Source organism: Vulpes vulpes, chromosome X, assembly GCF_048418805.1.
Source record: "Vulpes vulpes isolate BD-2025 chromosome X, VulVul3, whole genome shotgun sequence".
NCBI lineage: Eukaryota > Metazoa > Chordata > Mammalia > Carnivora > Canidae > Vulpes > Vulpes vulpes.
Genome location: NC_132796.1, coordinates 102,232,516 through 102,248,453, shown reverse-complemented (window position 1 = coordinate 102,248,453; position 15,938 = coordinate 102,232,516). Strand labels below are relative to the sequence as shown.

The window sequence follows — 15,938 nt, the reverse complement described above, 5'->3', positions numbered from 1 at the left end:
GATCCCTGGGTGGCGCAGTGGTTTGGCGTTTGCCTTTGGCCCAGGGCGCGATCCTGGAGACCCGGGATCGAATCCCACGTCGGGCTCCCGGTGCATGGAGCCTGCTTCTCCCTCTGCCTGTGTCTCTGCCTCTCTCTCTCTCTCTCTGTGACTATCATAAATAAATAAAAATTAAAAAAAAACATTTTGCATTGGTGCAGCGTATGATTAGAAGAGTTTAAATAGTATTGTCTACATAAACAATATATGTTATGGGTGGTCTGGAATAGAAGAGTGGCTTGTGTTGTGTGAATTAAAATGTGACCTAGGCCTTGAAGGTGGTTTCAAATCTGGCAAGCCAAGGGTGGAAGATATGCCAAGCAGAAGGAACCATGTGAACAGAAGCTTAGAGGCAGGAAAGCACGTGGCTGGTTTCAGCTAGTGAGGCTAGCTTGACTGAAACAGTCTGTACTAGGAAGTCATGAGAGAGAAAACTGGAGAGGGAAAATAGGGCCAGATTTCCAAGATCTTAAATAACTGAAGGGTTTGAGCTTTAAGAGTTTGGGCAGAATAGCATAGTTAGTTAGGACCAGGCTTTGGAGCCAAACAGAACTGGGTTGAATCTCAGCTCCGTAACTTATTACCTGTGCAACCCTAGGCAAGTGACTGAACCTGAGCCTCAGTCTCCTTGTCCATATGAAGATGATGATAAGACTTGAGGCTAACAAAGCAGGTGTACAGTTTCTTTTCCACAGTGCCTGGCAACCTATATAAGTAAGTACTTACTACAACCGAGCTATTCTTATTCTTATTTTTAAAGATTTTATTTATTTGACAGAGACAGCAAGAGAGTGAGCACAAGCAGGGGGAGCGGCAGGCAGAGTAAGAGGGGAGGGAGAGAAGTAGGCTCCCTGCTGAGCAAGGAGACTGATGCTGGGCATGATTTGAGCTGAAGGCATACGCTTTATTGACTGAGCCACCTAGGCACCCCTCTTATTCTTACTCTTATTCAATAGGTAATGGGAAGCCATTTTAACATTTTGCACAGGGAAGGAAAAGGTGAAAATGAAGTCTTCAAGAAGTTATCTTAGTGGTGGTTGTAGAAGTTGGATTAAACTGGCAAAGATAGGAAATCTCTTAGAATATTATTATAGTAATCTGGACCCAAGGGACAGAAGGAAGTGGGAACAGAGAGGATGTTGTCAAGGAAGAATTAACAGGATTCAATGCTTAATTGGATACTGTAGAAAAATAAGGAAGAACTGAGGGTGAATCTAGAGCTTTGAGTTATTCTAAAGTCATTATGGAAAATGAGGGAAATTGGGAAAGGATGTTTAAGAAGCTAGTCTTTTAAAACAGTGGAATAACAGTAAATCTTTTCAACAAAATGTGAGGTTAGTATAGTTCTTCCATTTAATACTTATGTAGGTGTTTTCCTGTAGTGAGAGGCTCAAAGTATTTTGTAATTTACTACCCAACAAGAGTAATTTTTCCCAAAGTAGGTTAGGATTTTGCCTATTGTTCCTCCCATTGAAAGAGCATTAGCCAACATCAGCTATTTTGAGGGTTGTTAGTAAAAGCAGGTTAACTCTTTTATTGTTTATTCTTGCCTATTTCCAAAACGGATATGAGATGCTTATAATGAAATAAGATGGTTAAGGATAAAAGGTCAAGAGCCACATAACTGGAAATCCAGGTTAAGGAGAGTTGCTGCACTTAAGCACTAAACTTAGCTTTCAGGTTTTTAGGATCCAAGGTAAAAATGGAAATGGTAAGTTAGACACTTGTGCTCTCTGAAGGTGAGGATGCCTGAAAGATTTTAGTTGCCCAGCGCCAGCACGCTGCTTAACAAATGCTTGCTGAAAGAATGAAACAGTTTGTAAACTGTCATATAGTTTGTAAACTAAGATCATATTAAATGTCTTTTAAAATAAGCCAGCCTATTCCCTTAAAGAACATCTTTTCATAAAAAAAGACTAGTAGGTTTCAAGGAAGACTGAAAGATGTATCACTGAAATCTAATGTCCTTGCTTTTCTAGACTAGAAATGATAGCAAAGTCCATAAGACAACCTATCAAACTGTGGTATCTAAATGGTCCTTATCAAAAACATGCCCTGCACTCCAGCTGGCATTATCTGTTTTATTTTTTTAAGATTTTATTTATTTATTTGAGAGAGAGTGCAAGCATGAAGGAGGGTGCACAAGCAGGGGGGAGGGGTAGAGGGAGAAGTAGATGCCCCACTGAGCAGGGAGCCCGATGTAGGACTCAATCCCAAGACCCTGGGATCATAACCTGAGCTGAAGGCAAATGCTTCACTGACTGAGCCACCCAGGCACCCTGGCATCATTTGTTTTAAATGGCTTCATTTCATGGAGTTCCTTTACATTTGTGTCTAAACCCAGCTTAATTTATCCAAGCCAGGTAAGATAAAACGACTGTAATATGTATTGGAAAGTTTACATTTGCAAAGATACAAAAGGAGGAGATGCTAGAAATACAGGGCTAGCATGTAAGTCGATAATTTAATGGATGCTACTTAAGGTACTGCAGAAAAAAAGTTACGTTCTAGGTATCAATGATTTTATATCCTATTTAACAAGTCAGGGAATAAAGGTAAAGCTAAAGACCATATACTGTGAACAAACTGTTATGGTTGGAATTGTGCCCCCCACCTAAAAATCCAGTATGTTGAAGTCCTGATCCCTAGTGTGTCAGAATGTGACTTTATTTGGAGATAGGGTATTTGCAGAGGTAATCAAGTTAGGATAAGTTTATGAAGGTGGGCCCTAATCCAATATGTCCTTATAAAAAAGGAGAAATTTGGAGACAGACATATGTGTAGAGAAAACATCATGTGAAGGTAAATATGGCTATTTATAAGCTAAGGACAGAGGCCTGGAACACACAGACACTTCTCTCATAGCCCTCAGAAGAAATCAATCTTGCCAACACCTTGATTTCAGATTTCCAGCCTCTAGAGCTGTGAGAAACTAAATTTCTGTTGTTTAAGCCCCCTGTTTGTGGTACTTTGTTATGGCAGCCCTAGCAAACTAATACACAAGCTATTTCAGCAGGGTGGTTACTTATGTTTAGGGCTCTGGGATAAGAAGCTAAAAGCTGAGTGCTTTCAAACCTCTTAAAACATAAACTCAATTGTTACTAGGAAAGGAAAATTACATAAAAGGAATAGTTCCTGAACACTTAGGAATTGCTATGTATTTAGAAAGTTAACTTCCATGGTCATCACCTTACAATATGTACATAAATCAAATCATCATGTTGTGCACCTTACACTTAAATGATGTTGTATGTCAATTACATATCAATAAAGCTAAGGGGGAGGGAACAGAACATTAACTTCCAGCTTCATTTTCTCAAGCTCCCTAATACCTAGAAAACACCTAGCAGCCCCAACTGAGAAGAAATTATCCATTAACTGCCTGCAAGGGAAGGGGCAACTTTTTTAAAAAAAAAGATTTATTTATTGATTGATGATAGAGAGACAGGAGCGGGGAGAAGCAGGCTCCATGCCAGGAGCCCGACGTGGGACTCGATCCCAGGACTCCAGGATCGTGCCCTGGGCCAAAGGCAGGCGCTAAACCGCCGAGCCACCCAGGGATCCCAGAAAGGAGCAACTTAAACCATACATTGACTTAAATGTTGACCCAGAAGCTAATATTGACATGAGCTGTGGGCTTATTTAAAAGTAAAGGAAAATGTAATCAAATCAGTTTATAGGAAATGCAGTGAACAAAAAAACATGAAATACCACATGTAAGCAGAATCAGAATATGGGTCAGTCTACAGGACAAATGGCCTGGTTTCTTCAATAAATAAGTGGCATTGAAGAAAAACAGGAGGGGAAGGCTGTTTTAAATAAGAGAGACCTGAGAGGCGCCTGGGTGGCTCAGTTGGATAAGCAGCTGTCTTCGGCTCAGGTCATGATCTTAGGGTCCTGGGAATGAGCCCTATGTAGGGCTCCCTGCTCAGTGGAGCATCTGCTTCTCTCTCTGCCCCTCCCCTGCTGCTTGTACATGAGCTCTCTCTCACTCTCTCAAATAAATAAATAAAATCTTAAAAAACAAGAGATCTGAGAGATCATGGTTGGAACATGTTTGAATCACTAAAAAAACATTTTGAGAACAGTAAGAATTTTAACATGGACTGGTTATTAGATGACATTAAAGAATAACTTAATTTTGCTAGATGTAATAATGGCATTGTGATAATGTAAGAAATCTCTCAGAGATTCATACTGAATGTTTACGGGTAAAAAGAGATCAGAGATTTACTTTCAGGCATCCTCCTGCCCAAAAGGTTAATAAGTTCAATAGCCGGGGATCCCTGGGTGGCGCAGTGGTTTGGCGCCTGCCTTTGGCCCAGGGCGCGATCCTGGAGACCCAGGATCGAGTCCCACATAGGGCTCCCGGTGCATGGAGCCTGCTTCTGTCTCTGCCTCTCTCTCTCTCTCTCTCTCTGTGTGTGTGACTATCATAAATAAATAAAAATTAAAAAAATAAGTTCAATAGCCAAAAGTAGAAAATCATGGTTAAAGAAAGCATATAAAGAGGGACACCTGGGTGGCTCAGTCAGTTAAGCATTCGACTCTTGATTTGGCTCAGGTCATGAACTCAGGGTCATGAGCTAGAACTTTGCATTGAGCTCTACACTGGGCATGGAGCCTGCTTGAGACTTTTTCACTCCTTCTTCCTCTGCACCCTCCCTGCTCACTCTTTCTCTCTCTCTCTCTCAAAAAAAAAAGATGCATATAAAGAAATATGCAATTTAAGATATCTATCAGACCATTAAGCTGCTGAAAATAAATCTTGATTTTTCCATTCAATCAGTGCCCAGATTGAAAGCTAATATTATTTCTATTTTCCCATTTAACTCACTTTCTACTTGTGTTTCATTTTAAATGTTTATAACATATATTCTGTCACTATGGAAATAGATTGCTTTACAATTTATATTACTGACCAGTTAAATTTATCTTGATTTCAAGCTTAATAATCAAACAACAACATGCAATCAATTTTTTACGTATTAATCTCTTTTAGAGGAAGCACAAAATAAATTGCACAGATAAACCAGAGGTCATCTTACCTACTAATTTTAGGTTCTTTCACTAAGAACTTCTAAAAGAGCTCCAGAGTCACAAAGACAGTTAAAGAATGTTTTATCTACTGAAAAGGAAAAACATCTTTTTACCATACTTTTTTGCTACTGGATGACAGGCTGGACTTTAGGGAAGCCATGGTGTGAGAGGGAGAGAGGGAAAGGAAGTAGGAGTTGGAGTCCTAAACACCAGTCTTATAAGATACTATGGCTTTGAACCACTGAAACAGGAAAAGGGTAGCTGGAAAGGAATCCAGTAATTTGGGGCTAAACCTGGCTCTGACATTCACTACCTCTGGACATTGGTTAAGTTACTAAATTTCTCTCATCGTTAGTTTCTGACCTTATGTTGTGAGACAAAATGAGAGCACAGTTGTAAAGTACCCATTATAGCACTAAGTGAATAATAGGTGCTTCATAACAGTTAAGCCCCCCTTGAACAAAAGTCTGCTTGTACTTGGGTCAGAAAAATCCCACCACCTGTGGCAGACTGGTGATTTGATCTTTTGAGTTCTGTGGCTAATCTTTGGATAATTAAAAGGTTTAACTGTGTATTAGGTGTTTGCTATTAAACACACGCGTGTGTGCGCAATCGCCCACACACATGCACACATACGCACCAGCACAGAACATAAGCCAGTGAGGTACAAAGTGTCCCTTAGATCACTAAGAAATGAACACAAAATGATAGCATACAGGCCATTTCATCTGTCAAAAAAATTTTCTCCATCTGATGGTTTAAAAAAACATAGTAATTATGGTCATTACGAACCTACAAATTAATATTTTTTTTCTTTCAGATCTTTGAAAGAGGCCAGACTAAGGTAGAAGAGTATACAGTTTTTCTGGAAACTATCATTTTATTAAAATAGGTAATAACTCAAAGAAATATAGGACTCCGTAATTGTTTTTCTTTTAGAAAAGCCATTCCTGGAATTAGAAACAGAATCACATGTGATCTCAATTGGAATTACGGAACAGGCATTTTTTAAAAGAAAAATAAGGTTTCCCTTTATTATCGGTTATCGGTTTTGAAAGTCTTTTTACCTGTTTGATTTGATGAAGGTGACCAAAGGAACCATGCATGGGAGTGGGGATGGAAGGAGGTGTCAAAAACTGAAATTTAAAGAAGTCAATACTTGAAACTAACATAACATTGAATGTTAATTATACTTCAATAAAAAAATAAATTGAAGTCAAGCTGGCTTTAATGTTTCTGATTAATTATTTCTAAACATTAATTAAGTCAATGTTGAAAGTTATCTAAAATATCTGAGTGCCTAATGCATGTTAGCAACAGTATTAGTTAAGTTTAAAATTAAAGAAATAATAAAAAATCCAATTGACTCATGACTGAGAATTATGCTAATCATAAGCATATATATAACAGAACAAAATAACTTAATATAAGAGATGCCAGGCAGAACATTAAGAGAACATTTTATCTCTACTTTCCTCTTCTCAAGGCAATGGATCTTAAAATCACCTCATTTTTTCTTGCCAGTTTTTTCTTACAAGAAACAAAATAACCCCATCAAGTATCTTAGAACCCAGGTGAGGAAACCACACTTTCATAATATATAATGGCTTAAGGCAATAGTTTTCAAGTATTTCAGCACATTTTACTCTTGCTTTTTCCAATACTTGTCATATAGACTACTTTCTCCTTTTTTTTGGTCTTATCTCAAAGCATATGAGGACCCACACAAGAGGAAAATGAAAGAATGGGGGGATTTAAAGCTAAGTGTGAAAATGAGGCTTGAAAATTGCCTTGAGAACTCATCCATTCTACCTGTATCCTGGTTCATTCTTGAAATGCCAGATAATGAATCTACCATATCTTACTTTTACATATCTTAAGACCACATTAAGTTGTGCATTCAGAAATATTTAATGAGGTAAACCACTGTGCTAGGCCCCGAGGATCCAAAGAAAAATAAAACATTTTCCTGTCCTTGAGAAATTCAAAGTGTAGCTAGGGAAAATTAGGCCATACGTCAGTGCCAGAACACGTTATGATCTGTGGGAAGTCAAAGCACAGAGACTATACCTCGGCCTGGTGTTCCTAGGGAAGGCTTCACAGAGGAAGGTAGGAATTCAGTAGACAGAGAAGAGGAAGCAGGTATTTAGGGAGTGGGAAGAGATGCTCGGCCAGAGGCATGTTTGGGGAACTGAGAGATTCAGGGTGGCTGATATTTGGTATATTATAGGGCATGAAAGGAAGCAAATTTGGGGAAATTTAGCTGAAAACAGATTATGGATTTTGGACATTAGCCTTTGAGCCCGACAGGAAACCTGAAGCATAGATCCTTCTGAGTTCTTAAAACTCAAAGGCATTTTAAACAAGATCATATCTCTTTTAGAAAGGCAACCCTAGCACCATATACAGAACAAATTGAGGGTGGAGGGAAGAGGGACTAGAAGCAGGATCAAAGGCCAGGTAAAAGATAATGAAAGTCTGAATGAAAAAGGGTGGGAGGAAGAGGAGGAGGAGGACTAGAAAAATGATGAGAAAGTGAGAAGAGGGTCACCTGGCTGGCTCAGTCAGTGGAGCACGGGACTCTTTTGATCTTAGAGTTGTAAGTTTGAGTCCCACATTGGGAGTAGAGATTACTTAAAAATAAAATCCTTAGGAGTGCCTGGGTGGCTCAGTCAGTTAGCATTCAACTCTTGATTTTGGCTCAGGTCATGATCTCAGGTCATGGGATCAAGCCCTTCGTCTGGCTCTACCCTGAGTGTGGAGTCGGCTTAAGATTTTCTCTCACTCTACCCCTTCTTCCCTAAGCTCACATGCACTTCCTCTCTAACATGATAATAAATAAATAAATAAATAAATAAATAAATAAATAAATAAATATCTTTTACAAAAAATAAAAAAGGAAGATAGAGAGCAAAGAGCTCCAGATTGGTCTGAGGTTCCTAGCTGAAACCCATGGGTGGGTACTAGCCAGGAAAGGCAGTAAGAGGAGTGAATTGGTGTGTGGGGAAATGAGTGTTCAAAAGGTATGTTGGATAAACACGTATTTTTATGAAGTAACTGGTCTGAATTTTTATTAGATTTTTAAATGTATCATATGACTCTTTAAGGAGCATTTTCCCTCACAAGTTATATTTTGCTTAAGAAAGCATTAAAACCAGTTTGTTTTTTCTAATCATTTGCTAGAAGGTAGAGGAAACAGCCAATGTTATAGAATAATAGAAAATTCATATGGGGATCACTGAAAATTCACTACATCTAAATTACATTGGACAATGAGTCATAATTACTTATCATAACAAGCCACTGTCAGAAAAATAGGGCTAACTCTTAAGTATTTCAATATTTATTGGGCCCTTACTATGTTTAAGGAACTGTGTTTCTGCTCAGAGGGGAAAGGGAGATTAAAACAAAAATAAGCCGGGCAGCCCGAGTGGCTCAGCGGTTTAGCGCCTGCCTTCAGCCCAGGGTGTGATCCTGGAGACCCAAGACTGAGTCCCACATTAGGCTCCCTGTATGGAGCCTGCGTCTCCCTCTGTCTGTGTTTCTGCCTCTCTCTCTCCCTCTCTCTCTCTCTCTCTCTCTCATGAATAAATAAAATCTTTAAAAAAATAAGCCATAGTTATTACCCACAGACACCTTACAGTCCAGACATGAGAGCAAATTATTACATAAGAGACAAGGAAATAAGTGTCAAATGGAGGCAAAGTGGGGTGGGGATAAAAAGCAAAGATTAAGGGAATGGGCACAGGGAGTGGGAGATGGGAGACAGGTAAGGCATAAAGTGGCAGTGTGAGTTGGGCCTCGCAGGGTGAAGAGTTTGACAGCATAAGCAACAGAAAAAGTAAAGTTCTGGGTATGTTTTAAGAAACATGTTTTAAGAAAGTTGTTTTAGGAAACATGTTTTAGGAAAGGTTGCTAGTCCTGTGTGAGTGTAATGCAAGGTATCTCTGGAGAGATAGAAGATTCTGAGGATGAGGGGGTGAAGATGCTGGAAAGCCTTGAATGGCACACTTAAAAATTTTTTTTTGAACTGTGGCGAAATGATCTACTTTGGTATACACAGATGAGCAGATTATACCTAATAGCACTGTCTATTTAACTTTGGAAGAGACACAGTCCATATTCATTGGTCTGAGCCTGGTTCAGTTTCTATCCAGAGGATGACTATGAAGAAGGAGGTATCAGACAGCTAATGACTGCTCACTGGCCAGAAATTCAGACTAGCCTGTACTAATCACGTTCTAGGGTTGATAGTTCAAGAAAATTCCTAATTCAAGGAGCATGGGTGGTTCGGTCAGTTAAGCATCCAACTCTTGATTTTGGCTCAGGTCACAATCTCAGGGTGGTGAGATCGGGCCCATGTCTGGCTCCATGCTGTGCATGAAGCCTGCTTAGGATTCTCTCTCTCCCTCTGCCACTGCTCCTTCCCCTGCTCTCTCTCTCTCAAAAAAAAAATATAGTTAAAATAAAAATTCCTAATTTAAATCAATAAGGCTACTAGCTGACCCTTCTCACAAAAGTCAGGAAACTCTTCTCCATAAACTTGTATAAAAAGGGATATATTGGACATATTATTTGTTGCTATATGGAAGTGTTATATGCAATGTAACAAGAGTTTCAAGTGTCTATTTGTATGAAATGTGATAATGGTGATAATGCATGTAATGTTTCACATAGCACTGGCACATAGTATGCGCTCAGTAAATAGTAACTATTACTACCACTACCACCATTATCACCACCATCATCAAATATTTCTAGAATTAAATGTTTAATGACATATAAACAACAACTAGAATTATATATGATAGTTTTATAAGACTTGGATATCTATTCCTTGCTACCCTGCATTCTTCATTCATTTTCCCATCTGATCTTTTAATTAATTTACTTTTAATAGATTTTATTTTTTAGATAAGCTTTAGGTTCACAGCAAAATTGAGTGGAAGGTACAAAGATTTCCTCTGCTCTCACATAAGCAGAGCCTCCCCTGACTATCAAAAGCTGAACAAAAGTGGTAAATTGTGGGACGCCTGGGTGGCTCAGCCTTTAGTTCAGGGCGTGATCCCAGTCCTGGGATCGAGTCCCACATCAGGCTCCCTGCGGGGAGTCTGCTTCTCCTGTCTATGTCTCTGCCTCTCTCTCTCTCTGTCTCTCATGAATAAATAAATAAAATTTAAAAAGTGCTAAATTGTTATAAGAGGTGAACCTACACTGACACGTCATTACCATGAAAAGTTCATAGTTTACATTAGAGTTCACTCTTCATGTTATACATTCTATAGGTTTGGATATATGTATAATGATCCATATCCATCATTACAGTATCATAATGAGTAGTTCCAGTGCCCTAAAAACCCTCTGTACTCCATCTACTCATCCTGATCTTTTTTTTTCAACAGAAACTGACTCACTTTTTTCTCATTATAAAGCACAGCATAAAACGTAATTAATGGGAAAAAAACCAGCAACACCCACCATCCAGAGATGACCATAGTAATAATATCTCAGTGTTTATTTTTCCAGACCTGGATCCTACTGCACATACTATTTGCAGTTTATTTTTTTCTTTATAATTTTTTAAAGGTTTTATTTATTTGGGAGAGAGAGAGAGCACAAGTTGGGGGAGGAGGAGAGAGGGAGGGAGAGGGAGAGAGAATCCCTCAAGAAGACTCTGTGCTAAGCACAGAGCCAGACATGGGGCTTGATCTCATGACCTTGACAATATGATCTGAGCTAAAATCAAGAGTCAGATGCTCAACCAACTGAATCACCTAGAAGCCCCATTTTTTTTTTTTTATTATTTAACACATTCTGGCTCTGCATCTGAGGATGCTTGCAGCTTTCAGCTTATGGGCCAGCATCTATCAAAATGTCCACTGTTCATGAAATTCTTTTTATGTTTGTTTGTTTTTGTTCTTTTTTGTTGTTTTTCAGAAATTCTGTGCAAACTCCACTTGGAAGGTGAAGACTCTACACCCCTATATGCATACAGGTCAATCAAAATATAAATAATAGTGAAAGGGAATAGAAGGGAAGGGAGAAGAAATGGGTAGGAAATATCAGAAAGGGAGACAGAACATAAAGACTCCTAACTCTGGGAAACGAACTAGGGGTGGTGGAAGGGGAGGAGGGCGGGGGGTGGGGGTGAATGGGTGACGGGCACTGAGGGGGGCACTTGACAGGATGAGCACTGGGTGTTATTCTGTATGTTGGCAAATTGAACACCAATAAAAAATAAATTTATTATAAAAAATTAAAAAATAATGAATATATAAAAATATATATATACACCTACTTTGATGCTAAGTGGAATGCTTTCAACATTGAAATGGCATCAAGACTAAAGGTGTGGATGAAGTCACTGTCACCAACAAACTGACCAACCGCAGCAATGAGGGGACAAGCATATTGCCTTCACCTACCAGACAAGGACCAAAAAGGAATTTGCATCGGCACTGAACTCAGCCGTGCCTGGCCACCTGGAAAAGGCGATTTGGAGCCTACTGAAACACCTGCTCAGTATGAGGCTTCGGAGCTGAAAGCCTCCCCCATGAAGGTGCTGAGGACTGATGAGGACTCCCTCACTGAGATCATCTGCTCAAAGACTAATTAGGTGCTAGGGGAAATTAACAGTCTACAAGGAAATGTCTAAGACTGATTTGGAGAAGGATACTGTTTCTATCACAACCTGTGAGTTCTCCTGACAGTTGCCCTTGCAAAGGTAGAAGTGCAGAGGATGGCTCTGTCATTGATTATGAACTGTTTGAGCCTAGATACTATGATCTCTAATGCTGAAGTGAAGAGGAAAGGAACTGATGTTCCCAAGGGGATCAGCATCATGACTGAGTAAGTGTGTATCACATCCAGAAAGAATTTGAAAGGTACAAGAGCTATAGCCCTTATGATCAAGGAGGAGGTCAAAAGAGACCTGGAAAAAGCTTTTCTGACCCTAGTCCAATGTATTCAGAACAAGCTCCCCTATTTTGTGGACTGACTTTATGATTCCACGAAGGGTAAGGAGGCTTGTGATAAGATCCTGATGAGAAACATGGTTGCCCACAGTGAAGGAAAGGTACATGTTAAAAGTTAGGTCTGAATTCAAGAGAATGTATGCCGTGTCTCTGCACATCTAGAAAGACAGGAAGGGCAACTACCAGAAGGTGTTGCTGTGCCTGTGTGGTGGAGCTGAATGAAGTGTGAGCATCTAGAAGTGGTGCTCCTGTGCTTTCTGCTACCAGTTCTAGAAAATCAGCTTGTAAGGAACAGCCCCTTGTGGCCATCCCTGTGAGAATGATGTTAGCGTTGCCCCCTACCCCAGCTTTATTTTAGTAGCCTAGGCATTTCCTGGCTTTCCCCACTAGTCTCTCCTTTTAGCCAAAAAATGAACAGTTCAAGGAATTGGAAGTGAAACCTATGATGTGAAACACTTTGCTTCTTGTGTATTGTTATTTTTTAAAAACATTTTATTTATTTGAGAGAGGGACAGTGAGAGAGTAAGGGGAGGGGTAGAGGGAGAAAGACAAGCAGATTCCTCATTGAACAGGGAGCCCAGGGCAGGAATTTATCCCAGGACCCCTAACCAACTGAGCCACCCAGGCACCCCTGTACTGTGTTATAAACAGATGAATAAACTGAATTTTTACTGTAGAAACAAAACAAAACAAAAATAACAATACATTCCACATATGTTTCCATGTTAAAATTTACCTGCAACACCATTTTTATTTATTTTTTAATTTTTATTTTAAGTGGGCTCTATGCCCAATGTGAGGCTTGAACTCATAACCCTGAGATCAAGAGCCACATGCTCTACAGACTAACCCAGCCATGCATCCCACCTGCAACACCATTTTTAAAGGCTGAATATTCTATTATATGAATGTACCATAATAAGAAGCTCTCATTATGTGCCAGGCATGTTTTATCTGACTCAATTCTCACAACAACCCCATGCTGTAAACATTATTATTGTCCCCATATTAAAGATCAGAAAACTGAGGGTCAGAGAAATTAGGCAAGTTGTTCAAGTTCATACAGCTAGTAATTGCTAGAACCAGGATTCAAACACAGATAATGAAGACTCGTTCATTTAACCTATTCCCTAACCATTATATTGTTGCCACATTTTTTTTTTGCTCACTCATAAATAATGCTGTGACAACAACATTTAAGCTCTTCTTTGCACATATCCTTAATGAATTCTTTAGGAGAAATTCATAGAGATGGAATTTCTTGGTCACAATGCTATTAAAACACATTGCCAAATTGCCCTCCAGAAAACTTATACAAATTTACTTTCTAGCAGTGTATGAGAATATCAATTTCCTTCTCTCTCCAACATTAGATATTATGACTAATTTAAAAAATTGTATGCCCATTCTTAAAGCATATTATAAAGTCCAAAGCAAGTAGAAAATATTGTGATTTATCCACAGTTTTGGATATTCTCCCCAAGCTTCTCTTTATTAGCATCGATCACTGAGAAGTTGATATACAGTGATATGCACCAAATCTGAAAAATAAAGGTTTTCCCTTAAAAAGATCCATCAAATATGTATACACACACATTCATCTTTGAACAAACAGAATTTTAATACATTTAATTCATACTAGTGATGCGTGTATTGTTATCTCTCGAATGCCAAGAAAGTTCACAGTATAAAATGTGAAATACTCTAATTGGAAAGACATGCTAACCTGAACTCAAATATGTACATATGCTCAACAAAGAAATTATGGTACTTTAGCTGTATTATGATGACATGTTATAAAAAACAAAAAGAAGAGAATTGCATGGTGTGGCAAAATGTCCTAAACTAACTATGAAAGACTTCCTGGAAGAGATTATTTTTAATTGATATCTAAGGAATGGGAAGGAACTGGTTAGTTTCAGGTAAAGGCTTAGAATTTCCTATTGGAAAACTTTATCTAGGAAATCCTGAGAAGACTGCCTGACTAAAACTGATGAGATCAGCAGGAATGTAGTGTGAAACATCTGGGGAAGGTAAGATTTGACCTTGAGGTAAAAAATCATAAGCCACAATATATGGATTAAATATTGGACCTGGCATTTTTTAGGAATGATTTGAAAAACTAATTGGAGAAAAGAAGGCTTCTGGAAGAGAATCTCCCATAGGTTAAGTATTATAGGTGGTGTTTGCAAGGGAATTACCTAAGATAATTTTTCTACATGAAACAAAGTATTAAAATAGAAACAAAGCATTTCTGATATGTCAATAAACTTCACTGGGTGACTTTTGTGTAAATTTCTCATTGTGCCTTTCTTTCACACTCTGGAGGTGGGAGGTGGAGGAAGGGAGTCCTTAGAAAGAAGCAAGAGTGCCAGGACCAAGGAACAAGGTCATGGGGGTGGGGAGGAGTAGAAGGTGTTGGGCAGTATGGTGGGCGAAGCAATTCCCAAGCATTAACTGCAAGGAAGGAATTAAGATAGGAAAGATCAAGCTCAGTTCCATTTAAAAGAGAAACCACAGAAAACTGATATTGTAAAGACATTAAATTCTTTGGAAAGAATTTTAACTTTACTACGTTTGCTATTTTTAACCCATTGCTTCTGTAGTCACTAGAGATAAAGCACTTAGAAAATCCTGAACAAGAGCTGTATGCTATGTTTATCAATGCCTCTGCCTAGTTCCTGCAATGACTGATCCTGAACATGAATTAAATGTAGGCTAGCAAGACAGAGCATAAAGCAGGGCCAGGAATGTATTATGCACTCACTACTGGGTGGGCTGTAAATTAAATTTAGTTTGTAGCTGCCACATGAAAAGCTAAACCTAATCAGATAAATATCAGTAGCCATAAAATTAAAAGGGAAAAATTGTTCAAGAAGAGCACAAACATTTCTGACAAGAAGACGAAACACTTCTCCTGCTTTTCTTGGAGTAGGAGGGAGTGGAGACAGAAGAAATGTGGCCACATCCAATTCAACAGAGGTGCCAGGAAGAGAATTCCTCGTGGAAGAGAGGGGAACAGGTACACCAACCCTAGAGTTCTTTGGATATACACCGAAGTGATAAGATGGGGGGAAAGCATTGTGCCTACATCAGAGGAGGGCCTTGAGTTTCTGCTCATCAGAAGTGGGGTGGAGTGATTTTCTGAGAGTACAGAGGAAAATATTGGAGCTTAATTAAATTGTGAGAGAACAGATTTTTACAAGGGTTGGAAATGTACATTTTTATCTGCATGTTAAATTGCATCCATGGTTCTTCAATGCACTCTACCACTGCAATTTTTTCTAAAACCCTTTTACCTACATTGAAATATATGAAAAGCAGTCCTGATTTTGAAAATTCTTAATTGAGATAAGATACACGTAGAATTTTCCAACTTAACCATTTTAAGTGTACAGTTCTGTGGTGTTAACTATATTCATATTGTTGTGCAACCAATCTCCACAACTCTTTTCATCTTGCAAAACCAAAACTCTATACCCATTAAACCCCCTCTCATTCCACCACCATCCCCAGACCCCAGCAACCACCATTCCAGTTTCTGTCTCTATGAATTTGGCTACTCTAGGTTCTTACAGTACCAATTTTAAGGACAGTCTAGTATGAGATAGGACCCTTACACCTAGGATTCATGTTATCACTCAACAATATATGTATTTTTTCAGGAATGATATTTCTTTTTTAAAAAGATTTTATTTATTCATGAGAGACACAGATAGAGAGGCAGAGACACAGACAGACAGAGAAGCAGGCCCCATGCAGGGAGCCCAATGTGGGACTAGAACCCGGGACTCTGGGATCACGCCCCGAGCCAAAGGCTCAACCACTGAGCCACCCAGGTGTCTTAAGAATGATATTTTCTATTTTGTAATGTGATATACCAGG

The 15,938-nt window shown here is 39.0% G+C and overlaps 1 protein-coding gene and 1 pseudogene across 5 annotated transcripts in view; one reads left to right on the top strand and one right to left on the bottom strand.

Moving 5' to 3' along the window:
* The window catches only part of LOC112907855 (PABIR family member 1-like), a 77,269-nt gene that overhangs the window by 49,704 nt on the left and 11,627 nt on the right, over positions 1 to 15,938 (bottom strand). The gene's annotated exons all lie outside the window — the stretch shown is intronic.
* LOC112907854 (annexin A2-like) lies at positions 9,361 to 12,275 on the top strand (annotated as a pseudogene).